The sequence below is a fragment of the Tamandua tetradactyla genome, chromosome 24, assembly GCF_023851605.1.
Source record: "Tamandua tetradactyla isolate mTamTet1 chromosome 24, mTamTet1.pri, whole genome shotgun sequence".
Taxonomy (NCBI): Eukaryota; Metazoa; Chordata; class Mammalia; order Pilosa; family Myrmecophagidae; genus Tamandua; species Tamandua tetradactyla.
In genome coordinates, this window is record NC_135350.1 from 1,398,597 (window position 1) to 1,414,983 (window position 16,387).

The 16,387-nt window shown below is 41.3% G+C and overlaps 1 long non-coding RNA gene and 1 pseudogene across 2 annotated transcripts in view; one reads left to right on the forward strand and one right to left on the reverse strand.

Annotated features, from left to right (window-relative positions):
- The window catches only part of LOC143667991 (uncharacterized), a 172,573-nt gene that overhangs the window by 52,205 nt on the left and 103,981 nt on the right, over positions 1-16,387 (reverse strand). The window lies entirely within an intron of this gene.
- LOC143668489 (nucleoporin SEH1 pseudogene) lies at positions 2,713-3,278 on the forward strand (annotated as a pseudogene).

Sequence of the window (16,387 nt, forward strand, 5' to 3'; positions counted from 1 at the left end):
CTTTGTAAATGAGGAAGGCAGAATTTTGTCTCAAAAAGAAAATAATATATAAACAGCCAGAGGATAAATTGCTTGAAATATAAATCTTGCTACTTAGGGTACTGGAAATTAAAAATTACCATTTGAAATATAGTTCCTATACATGGGAAAATGTGCACAAAATATTAAGTTTGGGTGTGGAGGATGTGAAGAACCGTTGCTAAACATATTTAGAGTGTCATCCATTTTGGTGGGAAAAGGAGGTAGCATACAGGAAAGGGTATAGCATGATGTTACAGTGAGTACTAGCAGTGCAAGGCCAAGAGCCCCTTCAGTAAGGATTCTCAGCTGCTGTCAGTGCTGCCTGCTGATGAATCTCAGCTGACTCCTTCCCCAGACCTTGCCCTTAGCCTAAAGGCGCTGCTTGTCCTGAAGTTATGTCGCTGGCCCTGGAGCAGCTCACACCCAGGAATAGTTGGTGAATGGTCCATAAAGTCAGCCACCGTTCCTCAACTGGGAGCACCTCTGAAGGGTCATCCTAGCTCCAGAGTTCCATATGGAATTGGCTGAGGCCTTTTGTTGCTGCGACTTTGCACAGCAACTTCTCCCTCTGCCCAAACTTGTTTCTTTCTCTCCTTGACAGCAATTGTTCACAAGTCCAGAGCACACAGTTCTCCAAGTCAGAGTCTGCTTCACGGCGAACAAAGCTTATCACAATTAGTTCCAGGAGTGGTCTGAGAGAACAGACTCTAAAAAGGGATTTTGAATCTGCATCACTGGCAGGCCTGCTGGCAATGCCAACCCTTTCATTGGTGGTAGGTAGGGCACCAGCATTAAGTAGAAGGGCAGTTGTTTAAAATTCTCACTGGGAGTGAAATGGGATGGGATACTAGTAGGAAAAAAGCATGGTTGATGCAAAATCTCAGCCCTTTGAAGGACTGAAGAGAGTAGTAATTAAAAGGACAAGAGAATCCAAAGTCTGTTGCTGAATACTCTTGATATATTGGAGGAAGATAATGAAAGGCTGAGCTGTGATCACCAATTTAAGGTTAAGTGTGAAAATCTGTGGACCTCCTTGGCCATAATAGAATGAGATCATCAAGGACAGAAAAAGCTGAAGATTGGACCCAGGACTTAATTGTAAGAACAGCAGGGCTCCAGAGAATGTTGAGTTCAATAGCCCAGACAAGTCTACTGTGCCAAAGTCAGGGTCCTGGTTAGGAAGTAGTGGGGACTTCAGACTTGGAAGGGGGGCATCTGGGTCTATTCACCCAAAAACCTTGACATCCCAGATCCTCTGAATCCTCTGGACTTGCAAAAATGGCCCATTCCCTGTTAAAGGCTAGCCATAGCCACCCCCACCACCCTTGCTTAAGGCCTATGCAGAGGTCTCTGCCTTGTAAGACAAACACCTGCTCCCTCCTCAACCTCAGTCCTATGGCCACCATAACAAGAATTAAGATCAGTCCACCACACAACCCAGTTAAAGATGTTCTAGGCTGCAAGGGAGAAAAGAAATTATATCCTGGGAAGAGCCTCAGGGCCCAGGATAAACAATACCAGCAGAGCATAAATGCGACTGGATACTGAGGCTACCAGAATACGGGGAGAGAACGCCAAAGCGCAAAGCAAGTGGCTTGGTCTGCTATGGCTGCTGTAACCAAGTACCACAAACCAGATGCTTCAAATAACAGAAATTTATTGGTGCACAAATCTGGAGACGAGAAGTCTAAATCAAGGTGTCAGAAAGGCCGTGTTCCCTCTGAAGTCTGTGAAGAAAAATGGTTCCATGCTTTCCTCCTGGCTTCGTGGTATCCTTTGGTGTTCCTTCCTGCAGCATAACTCTGTCTGTACTTCCAATATCACATGATTGTTTTCTCGGTCTCTCTTGCCTCATTTTTCTTTCTTATAAGGACACTAGTCATACTGAGTTAAGGGCATATCCTCCTCCATTAAGACCTCGCATTAACTTGCTCAACTTCATCTGTTAAGGCCCTATTTCCAAGAAAAGGTCACATTCTGAGGTGGTGGGGTTTAGGTCTTCGACATATGTTTTGGAAAAGACACAATTCAACTCATACACTGGATAGGAGAGACTTTATTTATATGAGAACACTCCGATATAAAACATTTAATACTCTGCCAAAGACCTGAGAAGATGGTGCTGGCATGTTGCTAGGATGATCCCTGGAATGAAAAAGAAAGTGCTGATTCACAATAAATGAAATAGAACTGTCGAACTGCCATGGGAGATAGTGGGAGAAAGATCATAAGACTCATGCTAGAGCAGATACACTATGTAAGGTCAGAAAACCCACCAATCCACTAAGTTCTGCAGGAGAATGGGAAGTCACTGTGTTTACCAAAATGATAAGGAATGCACTGGTGAAAGGAGCACCAGTATTGTCAAGGTCGATGGTCATCGTGTTCTGAAGGTCAGGGCTCTGGAGGTGCTGTTACAGAATCGAGCTCCTGAAGGCAATGAGAGGACCCCAGATAATGTAGATGCCAGATGGCAGACACTAAGGGTACTGGGAGAAAGGTATGCATGATTATTAAAATGGACGGCAAGGTCAAAGTGGTAGCCAAGGGAGTCTGACCTATACAGTAAGCTATAAAGATGGTTAAGGAAACATGGTATTCCTAGGGACAAGATAAATAGGCAGCCAACAATGGGTTTGCCCAAATTCTAAAATCAAAACAAATTCAGAACGGATGGGCCCAGGAGAAGCGATGTTCATGGCACACAGCGTCAGGGCAGGTCACAAAGGATCTCAGCCATGACGTCTTTGGACTTCCACGGTGACGGATGACGACCTGCTCCGGGGACCAGAGAGTCAAGGTCTGGGATAAAAGTGAAGGTGGGGACTGGCGCTGTGCTGCCAGCTGGGAGACACGTCGTGGATCTGTGTGGCGTGTGACCTGGGCCCACCCTGAGTGTGGACAGGTTTTAGTGTCCTGTTCCTTTGACCCAACAGTGGCCATTTGGGAAGAAATAGTGGGAGAATCGAATGCTAAACTGTGAGGACAGAGTCACTGGGTGACAAGAACAGCCTTAGTGGGTGCAGAACATTGGTCACCGATGTGACATTTACTCCAGAGCATATGGGTCTTATGTTAGCAACCTGTTGACCAGAAGGTATGGTAAGAATATAGGAGGTGCCAGGTGTATGAGCCTCGCTCAGTGGTCTCTGCAGTGTGAGATTTCGCGTAAGCTGAGCTGTAGTTGTAATTCCTGGAACCCCTCAAGCTCCCGTGCTCATTCTCCCATGAGAGCTGTAGGAAGTGAACAGTACTAGCATCTTGAGGAAATGGAGGCTGTGTATGACTATGGGAAGCTAATTATATGGATAACTGGAAATGCACTGGTATTTTGAAAGATAATGTGACCCTGTCAGTGGGAATTCTCAGGAGGGAAACTCAAGCCCTTCCCTAGGTTCAAAAATATTCCAAATCTAAAAAATTCATTGAATAGATATTCCGCTGACAGAAAGCTCAAAGCTGAGTATAAGCTAACGGAGAAATTTTGCTGTTTGCTGCTTGGTACATGCACATGGGAATGGAGAGCAAGCTTCTTTCCCCCTTCCCCACCTCGCGTGACCTCATGGACCTGCCGCCTGCTTGCACTAAATGCAGTCCAAAAGGCCGTTAAACAGCAGTGTACTTCATTTTTTTGGTTCTAGCCAATTTATTGCACCATTTGAAACTTTCAAAATATAAATGGAAGGCTTTTTGTTCAGACACTGCCACCGAAAGTTTTTTGAAATGTTCCTGAACATTCCTTAAATAGGTTTAAAAATGAAAAGGATATCATCCTTATAAGTAGTTGGGAGGAGGGTAAAATATCACTTGATTCCTTTTGGAGAATATAGGCTTGTTTCTTTTGTTTTCTAAAACAGTAAGCTAAAAGAATGAATTTTTATAATTTCAATTTGAAGACTGAATAAATAATTTTCATAAGATTGTTTCGAGTACTAATTTGTTTGCCTTTGGTGGAATTGTTTTGTGTTAATGATATTATTTGGTACAGCTCTGTCATTTCTTTCTAATACTTGTAAAAAATATTAGTAAAGGAATGAGAGAAGTTGTAGTAGTAAAATGCAAGTAATTTGACTGTACAGTTTATAGCTAAGTTAAGCATTTGGTATTGTTTCATTTATAATTTGGTAGTAAAATGAAAACACCTTTGTAAGTTTTTAATTAGTAATCACTAAAGAGATAAATGTTTCTAATATATGTTTGTATATTTTTATGTTCTGATTCCATGGCTTACGGTTTCCTCCAAGTCAGCATTTGAAAAGCACTTAAAATTTTGCTAAAATTGTGTATGCAAACGGCTTCAAACTTCCATGTCCCAGAATTTTCTTAGTTAGCTGTTTCTCAATTAGCTGATCTTGATGACAAAGCTATACATTTTTAAGTTTACTAAAATATATATTATGGATAAGTGATGATATGGCAGAAGAATAACAATATGACATGTTTTGAGCCCTTTTATTTATAAAGTTTTTTGCAGAGAAACTACACTATATGTCCAGTGGTTATATTTCATCAACAGTACGTTGCAATAGCTAGCCACCCCATGTGATGTGTATTTGAAATGGTTCTCAGTATCATATATGCACAGAAAAGGTGTGCCTGCTTCTGCTACAAATGAAAGCATTGTACAGTTATTAGATTTTGTACATTTACAGGATAGCATCAAGTATGTTTCTGACAGATTAGAAAATGTATTAAATATGTAAAACTAATGTCTATTTCTGAAATTCGTTCTGATGATTTTTTACAAACATTTTTAGTTTAACGGATTATATTTCTTTCAAGTTTCTACACTCGCTGAGCAATTTTGATTTGAGTAAGAGTCTTCATTTTTGCAAATAAGTTCTGTTAGTTTTGGCATGAATATACTAAATTCTTTTCCCAGAATGTGTTTTCCTCCCTTTGGTTCTCTTTGTATTTACTCCTTTTCTCTTTTTCTTTTGTTGTTGTTTAGTTTAGTTTTTTCATGGCAGGCAAGAATTCTGCTGCTGAGCCACCGTTGCATGCCCTGTTCTAGTGTTTTGTTCCTTCTTCATTGTTTCAGGTATTTCTTTCTTGCTCTGGATTCTTCAAGGACTGGATCACTTGGTCCAGTTCTGCCCAACTCCTTCCTCCTTCTCCTCCCCCTCCCCCTCCTCTCCCCTCCCTTCCCATCCTTCCCCTCCCCCCCACCTCTGATAGACACTCTTGCGATGCTGACACTGCAAGCCTCCAGTACCCTCATCCTCCCAGATCTTCTTCACCCCTTACCTGAGAAGGAAGGGGTTTAAAACTCTGCTTCCACATTTTGAAGGCCTTATCCACAGGCCTTATCCACATGAATATAAACTCATTCATTCTGGCTGGTTTTTGTTTTTCTTTATTTTCTTTCAGAAGGTTTTTCTGACTTAGGGTCTGCCTCACCGGTATTACAACCAGAACACAGTATTTGGAACCTAAATGTGTTTGTGCTTCTACATCAAAGGAACATTAGTTTCACTGGTTGTTAGCCTTTGATGAAGTCAGAGCTGTACAAGCAGCATTAACTGTGGAAGGGACACAGTAGTTGACTTCAGAGTGCTTGTTCTGTACACTTTATTTTGAATTGTTATCGTGGTCCGACGTAGCTTATGCTCTGTCATCTGGTTAATGTGAAAGTACATCATTATGGGGTTCACTCTGCCTTTGAGACATATTAAGAATGATTTTACATTTTATCGGCTAATGTTGCAGCTGACTAGTATAGTAAAGAAATCATACCTGTGTATAAAGCAACAAAATAATATCGACTATTTTTTTTTAAGGAAATTGCCTTTTACTACTTGGAATTACTGTGTAAAGCTTTTGTAATTATCCTAGGTTAGTTAATAAAATCTATTTTAAAAGAAAAAAAAGGAATGAATGTTCAGAAAGCAAGGGAGAACTGCCTTAATAAAAAGCCACAACTTTTTGCCCAATTTCCAAACCTGATGTGGTTTCTGTAGCCAGAACCCATTGACTGAACCAAAGGGACCTAGTAGGTAGAGGCCACAGATGTTGTTAAAGATCCTACAGTCCATGGGAGAGTCCCTCACTACAAATAATTATCTGGCCCAAATGATCATAGTGCCAGGGTTGAGAAACCCCAAGTAAAATCCACCAAGTCATAAGGCTGGGCTAGGTCCCTGGTATGGCATCATCCTTGGAGGAACCATTATAGAAAGAAAGTCGTAAACTAGCAGGATTAAATGTGACTGGGTCAGAAGGCACAAATGAGCTTCTGAAGCAAGTGGTCCAGAACCCCATAGCACCTCTGTGATGCTGCCACTTCTCCCTATGGCTGTATAGGGCATTGCAGGGAGGTCCTTTATGATCCCTGATGAGAGAGGGAAAAGTCTATGCTTCACTCATGAATGGGGAGATTCAGCAGGTGGATGTGAGCCAGGAAGACAGGGTGGCCACAGAAGACAAGGGTGACTAATCCTCAATGGGAAGAGCTTCAGGACGAATACCTGGTCCTCTGCCTATGTAGAAAGAGAAACAGCCCAATGTAAGAATATACATACATTCTTGGGAGGGGGGAAATGGATTGGCAGGTTACTCTGGTAGGAGGAAAGACTGGAATATTGAGGACTATTAGGACTTGAAAAGGGATATGGGGATGGACCTTTGATGAGGCACAACACATTGGGACTTTGAATCTCATCTTACCCATCAGAGTGTATCTACTATGAACGTTCTAAACCACCATAGAGGTCAAATGGCTTCACCAGTGACATAATCAACCTCTGTTATTGGACACCCAGTGTTGGTACAACAAGTGAATGAATGAACAACTATAGTGGCAGGGATGGAGACAATGCATGGGCCAACAGCGTGGGCTCCCACTTTCCAAGGCTAATCTAGTGACTGTCTCAGCCAAATGTCCAAAGAGACCAAGCCTGAACCCCTATGTGGCAACATCCCTGGAGGGTTCTTTTTGGTCGCATGTTATTACTTTGGACCTCTTCTACCCTGGAAGGGGTTACAACTCAGCTTGATTGGAGTAGACACATATTCATAGAACAGTTTTGCCTTTCCTACCTGCAGAGCCTCAGTCAGCTTCCCTATCTTAGGGCTTACAGAGTGTTAGATCCACTAGCATCCTGCATCACATCACATCAGACCAACAAACCTACTTTGAGCAGAAGAGGTTTCTCCAAGGGCACAAGAACATGGGATTCACTGGGTCCTTCATATACCACAAAATCCAGAAGTTGGCCTTTTGAAGGGGTAGCTGAGGTACCAGTCTGGGGCTAAGACCCTGCAAGGGTGGGTACATCTTCCAGGATGCAGAATATACTTGTTGTTAGCCATTACATGGCAGTTTATCCTCAATAGGTAGAATACATGGGTCTGGGAACTTAAGGGTGAAAGTAGAAATTGCTCTGTTGCATTCACTCTCAGTGACCACCTTAGGGAATTTGTGCCTCCCATTCCTTCTGGACTCTGCGACTCACAAGGGAAAGGCTTCCTCCAGCACACACAGCAAATGACCCATTAAACCTTAAGCTGTTGCTGCCACACAGTCACTCTGGGCTCCGTGCACTACGAAACAGGCAAGAGAAGAAGTCACCATCCGGGCAGGAGTAATTGACCCTGATCATCAGGAGAAAGTAGAACTGCCATTACATAATGGGGACAGAAAGAATATGTTTGGTACCCAGGTAATCCATGGGAGCATTTCTTTATCCAATTTTGAAAGAAAATGGGCACTGCAATGCCACAGCCAAGGCCTGAGAAGGGCATGATGGGCAGGATCTCAGACCCCTCAGCTAAACTCCCAAGGGCAAGGCAAATGGACAATGAATAACAAGAAAAGTGATGAGTGTCAGTTGCAGCCCAAAGGATAGCTGCCACATGGGGCCAATAGTTCAACCATTAACATTCCTTCTTCTTATATCCTCAGAGAAAGAGACTGCGCCAATTTGAAAATATCATGCACCCCAGAAAACCATGTTTTGATCCTGATTCAAATCTTGTCGGAGCAACCATTTCTTTTAATCCTGATTCGGCACTGTAGGTAGGAAACTTTTGATTAGATTGTCTCCAGGGAGATCTGGCGTGTCCAATTGAGGTTGTGACCCTTTGATTAGATGGAGATGTGACTCCACTTATTCTAGGTGGATCTTGATCAGTTTACTGGAATCTTTTAAAAGAGAAAACGTTGTGGAGAAATCTCAGAAATAGCAGAAACAACAGAGCCAACAGAGAGAGCGGACTCAGATGTTTGGAGAAGCTTGGAGCCCAGCAGATGTTGCCAAGTGCCTTCCCGTGAGATGTTAAGCCAGAACCTGGAGAGAGCCAAGGGAAGCCAGGAGATGAAAACCAGACCCAGAGAAGCAAAATGAGGAACCCCCAAAGGAACAGAGGCTCAACACAATGGAGCCCAAGAGCAAGAGACCAGCAGATGCCAGTCACGTGACCTCCCAGCTGACAGAGGTGTTCTAGACCCATCAGCCTTTCCTAAACTAAGGTATCTTTCCCTGAATATCTTAGTTTGAACATTTTTATAGGCTTAGAACTGTAAAGTTGTAATCCTTAAATTCCCTTTTTAAAAGCCATTCCAGTTCTGGTATATCACATACTGGCAGCTTCCAAACTAACACAGAGACCAACCAGAATCCTGGACTGAGGAGAACTTTTTTGTTTTCATTTTTATTGACAAATCTTCACACATACAGTCCATACTTGGTATACAATAAATGACTCACAATATCATCATTGCGTAGTCATCATCATGATCATTTTTAGAACATTTGCATCATTCCAGAAAAAGAAACAAAAAGAAAAACTCATACATCCCAAACCACTTATCCCTCCCTCTCAGTGACCACTATTATTTCAGTCTACCCAATTTATTTCACCCCTTGTCTCCCCTATTATTTATTTTTTATCCATAATTTTTTACTCATCTGTTCATTCCTTGGATAAGAGGAGCTTCAGACACAAGGTTTTCACAATCACGCTGTCACATTGTAAAAGCTATATACAATTGTCTTCAAGAATCAAGGCTACTGGAACACAGCTGAATAGTTTCAGGTTCTTCTTTCCAGCCACTGTAATACACTGTTGTCATGGTTAGGGACAGGTGTCAACATGGTCAAGTTGTGGTACCTGTTTATCTGATTGGGCAAGCGCTGGCCTGTCTGTTACAATGAGGACATTTCATAGGATTAGGTCATGAACACATCAGCTACATCCACAGCTGATTCCATTTGTAATCAGCCAAAGGGGAGTGTCTTCTGCAATTAGTGATGCTAAATCTAATCATGGGAAGCCTTTCAAGGAGGACTCAGAGGAAACAGGTTCCATTCCTGCTTTGGCTGGTGAGCCTCTCCTGTGGAGTTCATCCAGGCCATCCATCGGAGTCATCGGCTTCGCAGCCTGCCGTGTGGATTTTGGACTCTGTGTTCCTACGGTCACGTGAGACACTTTTATAAATTTTATATTTGCAAGTGTTCCCTGTTGATTCTGTTTCTCCAGAGAACCCTAACTAATACAACTGTAAACTAAAAAAGGATATCTATATAATACATAAGAATAACCTCCAGGATAACCTCTCAACTCTGACATATCTCAGCCACCGTAACTTTATTTTGTCTCCTTTCTTTCTTCCTTATTTTGGTCATGAAGGCTTACTCAATCTCATTATGCCAGGTGCCAGCTCAACTCAGGAGTCCTGTCCCACATTGCCAAGGAAATGTACACCCCTGGGAGTCGCGTCCCACATAGTGGGGGAGGGCAGTGAGTTCACCTGCCAAGTTGGCTTAGAGAGAGAAACCACATCTGAGCAATGAAAGAGGTTCTCTGGAGGTGACTCTTAGCCTAAATTTATGTAGGCTTAGCTTTTCCTTTGCAAAACTAAGTTTCATAGGGGCAAACCCCAAGATTTAGGGCTCAGCCTACTGACTTGGCTGTCCCCACTGCTTGTGAGAATATCAGAAATTCTCCATATGGGGAAGTTTTAATATTTTCTGTTTTCTCCCCAATCCCCCAGTAGTATTTTGTAAATACTTCTTTATTCACTGCCCAAATTACTCTGGGATATATGGGAGCATCATACTAACCTGAAAAACCAACAAGATCTCCTACCATATTCAAGGTTCCATGTACTTATTGTGTTCTACTAAATTAACTATACAAGTTAAATTAGGTATTGCACTACCCAAAATATGGATTTTGCACCAAATAAATGTCTCTCCCTTTGGTCTCACACAGAAGTTGAAGTTTTAAAATATGGGTGATATCTTTACCCTGTATTCTGATTTAGCTCAGTCCTATGCAGATCAGTTTCATTCATGTCTCTAGCTGAAGTCTGATACTTTTTTCAAAAGCTTTTTTTTTTTTCCTTTTTCAGTTTTTTAAACACTTCCTGTATGGGGTAATGCTGACTTTCATGGTTTCAGAGCTCTAACGCTGAGTCTCAGGTGTTGCATAAACACCCATGGATTCTGGGAACATCCAGGTTATGTACAAATGGCTGAGCGTCTCAGAAATTTAGAAATAACAGTTACAACCCCTGAATATATGCGACTGTTGTAAGAGCTTACAATGTAGAACCCTTTACAATAGGCCCCAGCTTGATAACGCATGCTCTCGTCTTCAAGTCACTGAGTTTTTATATTATAGATAGTTCATATGATTGAGGCATGATAATATTTGCCTTTTTGTTTCTGACATTTCATTCAGCATACAGTCCTTCAGGTTCATTCACCTAGTTGCATGGCTCACAACTGCATTCCTTTTTGTGGCCACCCAGTAGTTGGTGGTATGCATACACCGTAGTTCTCCCTTTCTTCCCTCAATTGTACCCTTTGGTCACCACCGCCCATTGTGGATCAGGAACACTGCCATAGGCACCAGTGTGCAAATGTCCATTCATGTCCCCACACTCAGTTCCTCCAGGTATACACTGAGCAACGGGGTTTCAGGCTAATATGGCAACCCCACCCCTAGCCTCCTGTGTAACTTCCATACTGCCCTCCAAAGGGCTGCACCTCTCATTTCCCTACCAATAGTGAATAGGTACATTTCCATCTCCCCACTTTCTCTAGCAAAGTGAGGAGGACTTAACATATTAAGCAAGTAGATCCTAGCTGTGCAGGAGGTAGATTTTAGAGGATACTGTGGTATACTGCCCAGATTCCACTCCCAGCCTCCCCCATCTAGTACCAACCCCATTCCCAAGGCACAGAGGCACCCATTCTCCAAACTGTCAGGACTACTGACTGCTGATAGTGACACTCACAGCCCTGTCCCTTCCCTATGCCAAAAGTTGCTGCCTGGCTTAAGGTTACCATTCATGAAGGGAAAAAACCCCAACCCTCTTGCATAATGAAGGGTGACTCTGAAGGACTTTTCAGTGTTACACCTTCTCTGTCTCTCCAGAGGACTGGCTGAGGGCTTTGCTGCTACTGCATAGGAAATCAGGGCCTCCCCTGTGCCAGTTCCTGCATCCTTTTTTCTATTACAGGGGTTGCTCCCAAGCGCACTGCCCAATAAATCACCACTCTCAGTTCTCTGTCACCAAGTCTAGTTTTCAGGGAGCCCACCCAAGACAGACGTGAGCAGTGGGAATCCTGAAATGGTGGAATTATTGAAAGTTATTTTCTCCTTTTTCTTACCTGCATTTTCAAATTTTCAACAATAAACCCTTATTACTTCTGGAATAAAAGCTATATATGCACACATACATATGTGTTTATATAAGGTTTCTTCGAGTTACTTAGTTCAGGGGTAGAGAAGCCATTTTGATGTGATCTACATCAAACAACAGGAAAAAAAGACAAAATCAGTACAAATAGATTAAATCTATCAATGCAAAAAAAATTGGTTCATTTTGACTAAAGAAAAAAATTTCTAGAATAATAATTTATAAACCTAATTCAGAAAAAGCATATGAAATATGTACAGCATTCCTCAAATTAAAGAAATTACACTTTCCTAGAACTGTTTTAAAACTCTTCTCATAAAGAAGACATCAGGAACAGGTAGATTTACAATAAGATCTATCAACCATTCAGAGGACAAATAATTTTGAGCTGCATATGGCCTAAAGGAATTCTTACATGCTATTTTAGGGAGTTAAAATTGATAAACCATTTGAAAAAGAATTTGATATTTCTCCAGTTTTTGTCTATTTTTAAGTTGCTGGGTTTTTTCTTGTTGAATGCTGGACTAGGAAGAGCTGCCACATGTTTTGTAAATGAGATTTTGTTGGAGCACAGGCATGCTACTTGGTTTATGTATTCTCTGTGGCTGCTTTCACACATCATGGCAGAGTTGAGAAGTTGCTCCAGAGACAAAGATTCACAAAGTCTAAAATATTTACTATTCGGCCCTTTAAAGAGTTTGCTGCTAGCTTGGGATGACTTAAGAAAAAAAAAACCAGCTTTCTCCAGTATTCCTCTTCACCAGTTTCTAATCTCCAGAGACAGCCATGCTTCATTCTGTTAGAAAAGTCATTTGATATTCATTTTATGACTCAGAATGAATAACTCTTGTTAGGCACAGGGTCGTTAAGGATTCCACATGAGACAGCAAGTTAAAGGTTAACAGATTTATTGAAGGAATAAAGCAGGGAGGAAGTAGGTGGGAAAGTGAAAGGGAGAAAGCAGGTAGGAGCCCGAAATTGGATCCTGCCTGGGTAGCCAGCAGGAAGAAAGAGAAAATGGCTCTGGCCCTTTGTTGTGGGAGCTGTGCTTTGAAGGGACAGTGATGCCAGGAGGGGAGGGAGCCCAGTAGGTGGTGCATTGTTTTCCTGACTGGATGGAGGCTTGTAACAGTTTTATATCTGGATCCTTGGACCTGCCAAGGATGCTGAGGAGGGGGGCTGATGGGGGCTCTGCATCAAGGGTTCCTTTGCTCTTCGAAATTTCTTTCTGAGACCTAACAACTTTCAGGCAAAAACATCTTATGTGCTTACAGGAAATGGCCACCAGTGTTTTTCAGGAATAGTGAGCCCCAAGCAGATATGCCTGTTACAGTGCTATTCTATTTAAATTTGGGGGTGGGTAAAAAATATTTATTCTGTTATTCATTGTACATGTTAAAAATATTTTTTCATAGTAATGCTCATGTTAACATAAACTAATAAGTAAAACTTGTAAATGTTCCCTGGATGACCATTTTATTTCCTTAGAAGATATTTATTAGAAATGTGGACTTCATAACATGTGTTCCTTTTCACCGACCTTCTGCCCTCTTGCCACTGTGGGTCACAGACACCCTGGCGTCATTGGGCCCTAATTCATTCTTTGAACAGGCTGGCCTTTCATGGCAGGAGGGCTGTTATAATTCAGTTTAAATATGGCTATTTTTGTGGCCGCAGGAACTGATTTGCAAAAACTCTTTGGATAGTAGATTTTAGGAAAACAGTATGGTATAAAATTCAACTTAATTTATTTGTCTGTTTTTTGGACTGAATGAATCATTTTTGTATAATAAGATTTTGACATTTGGGATTTCAGAGGTCATATGTCACGGGCTAAGACAACTTAAGACAACTTTTGGATTGTAAATAATTCAAATACCAATTATGCTATCCCAAGTAGGAGCAGTTCTGTAAACTCCTCCTTTATGTGGCCAGTGTTATAGTTTAGGTTATTAAGTCAAAGACATCACGAATTGTATTTATGAAGCAGGGTCACTCAGTTGACCATTCAAGACAGCCATAGCTGAAAACTGACTACACGCTGCCAGGAAATACAGTGCAGGTGGACTCAAGGGGCACACGTCCACAACTCAATAAGTATCCCCTGCAATTGCTAATCCTGTATTTACTAAAAATGTTTCTATCCTGTTCAACATGGATTTTTGCATTAATTTTTTAAACTTTTTTATTGCGTAGTATAACATATGTACAAAGCAAAGAAATAAAAAAGCAATAGCTTTCAAAACACTCTTCATCAAGTTGTTACAGGAAAGATCCCAGAGTTTGTCATGGGCTACCATATGATTCTCTCAGGTTTTTTCCTTCTAGCTGCTCCAGTATATAGGAGGCTAGAAGGCTTAAATAATTTTTTATCACCACAATCAACTTTTTTCCCTTCTTTTTTGTGAAAAACAACATATATATATATATATATATAAAGCAATAAATTTCAAGGCACAGCACAACATTTAGTTGTAGAACATATTTCAGAGTTTGACGTGGGTTACAATTCCACAATTTTAGGTTTTTGCTTTTTTTTTGCATGGGCAGGCACCAGGAATCGAACCCGGGTCTCTGGTATGGCAGGCAAGAACTCTGCCTGCTGGGCCACCATGGCCCGCCCAATTTTAGGTTTCCGATTCTAACTGCTCTAAAATACTGGAGACTAAAAGAACTACCAATTTAATGATTTGGCAATCATATTCATTTGTGAAATCCTATCTTCTCTGTATAACGCCACCATCACCTTTGATCTTTCTATCCCTCTCTTTAGGGAGGTTTGGGCTATGGCCATTCTAACTTTTTCATATTGGAAGAATCTGTCACTAATATGGAGTAGGCAGATGGAACTATCTGATGTTCTGGGGAGTCTGGGCCCTCTAGGTTTCAGGACTTATCTGGACTAGGGACCCATCTGGAGGTTGTTGGTTTCTGGAAAGTTACTCTAGTGCATGGAACCCTTATGGAATCTTATATATTGCCCCAGGTGTTCTTTAGGATAGGCTGGAATGGTCCTGGTTGGGGTTTGGCAAGTTATGATAGGTAGCAAGATCTAAATGAAGCTAGCTTAAGAGCAACCTCCAGAGTAGCCTCTCGACTCAATTCGAACTCTCACTGCCAATGATACTTTATTAATTGCACCTCTTTTCCCTCTTTTGGTCAGGATGGAATTGTTGATCCCATGGTGCCAGGGTCGGATTCATTCCAGGGAGACTCACCACTGTGTGTCATGTCCCACATAGGGGAGAGGACAATGATTTAATTTTTATTTTTTAAAAAGATTTCATTCAAATAATATTTATCTTGACCACCTAATGAATGGATAAACAAAATGTGGTACACACGTACAATGCAATATTATTCAGTCATTAAAAGGAAAGAAGTTCTGATACATGCTAGAACATGGAGCCACATTCAAAAGGACAAATGTTGTAGGATCTGAATTATAGGAGATAAGAATAAGCAAGTTCATAGACACAGAAAGCAGATCACAGGTTACCAGAGGCCAAGGATGCAAGGAGCTCTGAGTGGGTAGTTATTACTTAGTGAGTGTAGTTGCAGTTTGAAATGATGACAACGTTTGGTATTTCATATTGATGATAGTAGCCCAATATCGTGAAAGAAATAATATTAATTGTACACTTGAAAGAAGTTAAAATGGGAAATGTTAAGTTGTATATATGTTACTGTAACTGAGAAGTTAGGATTTAAGGGAAGATTATGGTTGCTGAATCATTATAAAGATATTCTTTTATCTTTATAAAAGATTACTTTTATAAGTAACTACTTTTATAAGTACTTTTTGTAAGTACAATTACTCCTCATATACTGGAGTAGACAGAGAGAGATACCTGACATATTTGAGCTGTAATTTAACTGCAATGATCTTTGATGATGACAGCCTTTATCCCGTACCGTTGAAACTGTAAAAACCTTGTGACTGACCCTCAGTTGTGCCCATTTTATCCAATTTTTGACCTTGGAGTCTTGTGATCACTAAAAATAGCCCACAATGTTTATTAATGAAGAGTCTTGAGCCAGCCCAGAACTAACCCACCCCAAGTCCAAAGTTATGTTGATAATCAAAGGTGGATCTAACCCAAATTCACCCGACATGCAGAGTGGCTTAGACTTTAACCTGTAATCACCTATACCTCATTATTACACTAAAAGTCATGCCCATCATCATAGTGAGGCTGCCATTTTCTTACCTGCATTCTGGGACTAAGCATGTGATCAATCTGAGCATGTTTAAGAATTAGATCACCTCTAATTACATCAGCTGGGACCATTATATGCATTACCCTAAAACCTGCCCATCTTTTCATACTATAAAACTATTCAAATAACTGTCGCTCAGGGGGAAAGATTATTGGGCCAATAGGCCAGCTGCTCTCCTGCTTTGTGCCTAGCAACATACTCATTCTCTCTTCGAAACCCCAGTGGCCCAGGAATTGGTTATTGATCACATCAGGCAGAGAACACGCCACCTTTGTCTGATAACATTACTATAGTAAAAAGTTAAAATACATATTATTTATTTTGTTTATTGAATTTTGGGGCCCTCCATTAAATTTTGAGCCCAGGCAAGGTGCCTCTTTCCCTCACCCTTTTGCTAGCTCTGATTGGGAGTCACAAGGTACTAGTACCCAACTCTCACCTGATCCTGCTAATGCAGCCATGGCCACAAGAGAGAGGTGGGAGACCAGGAAGGGA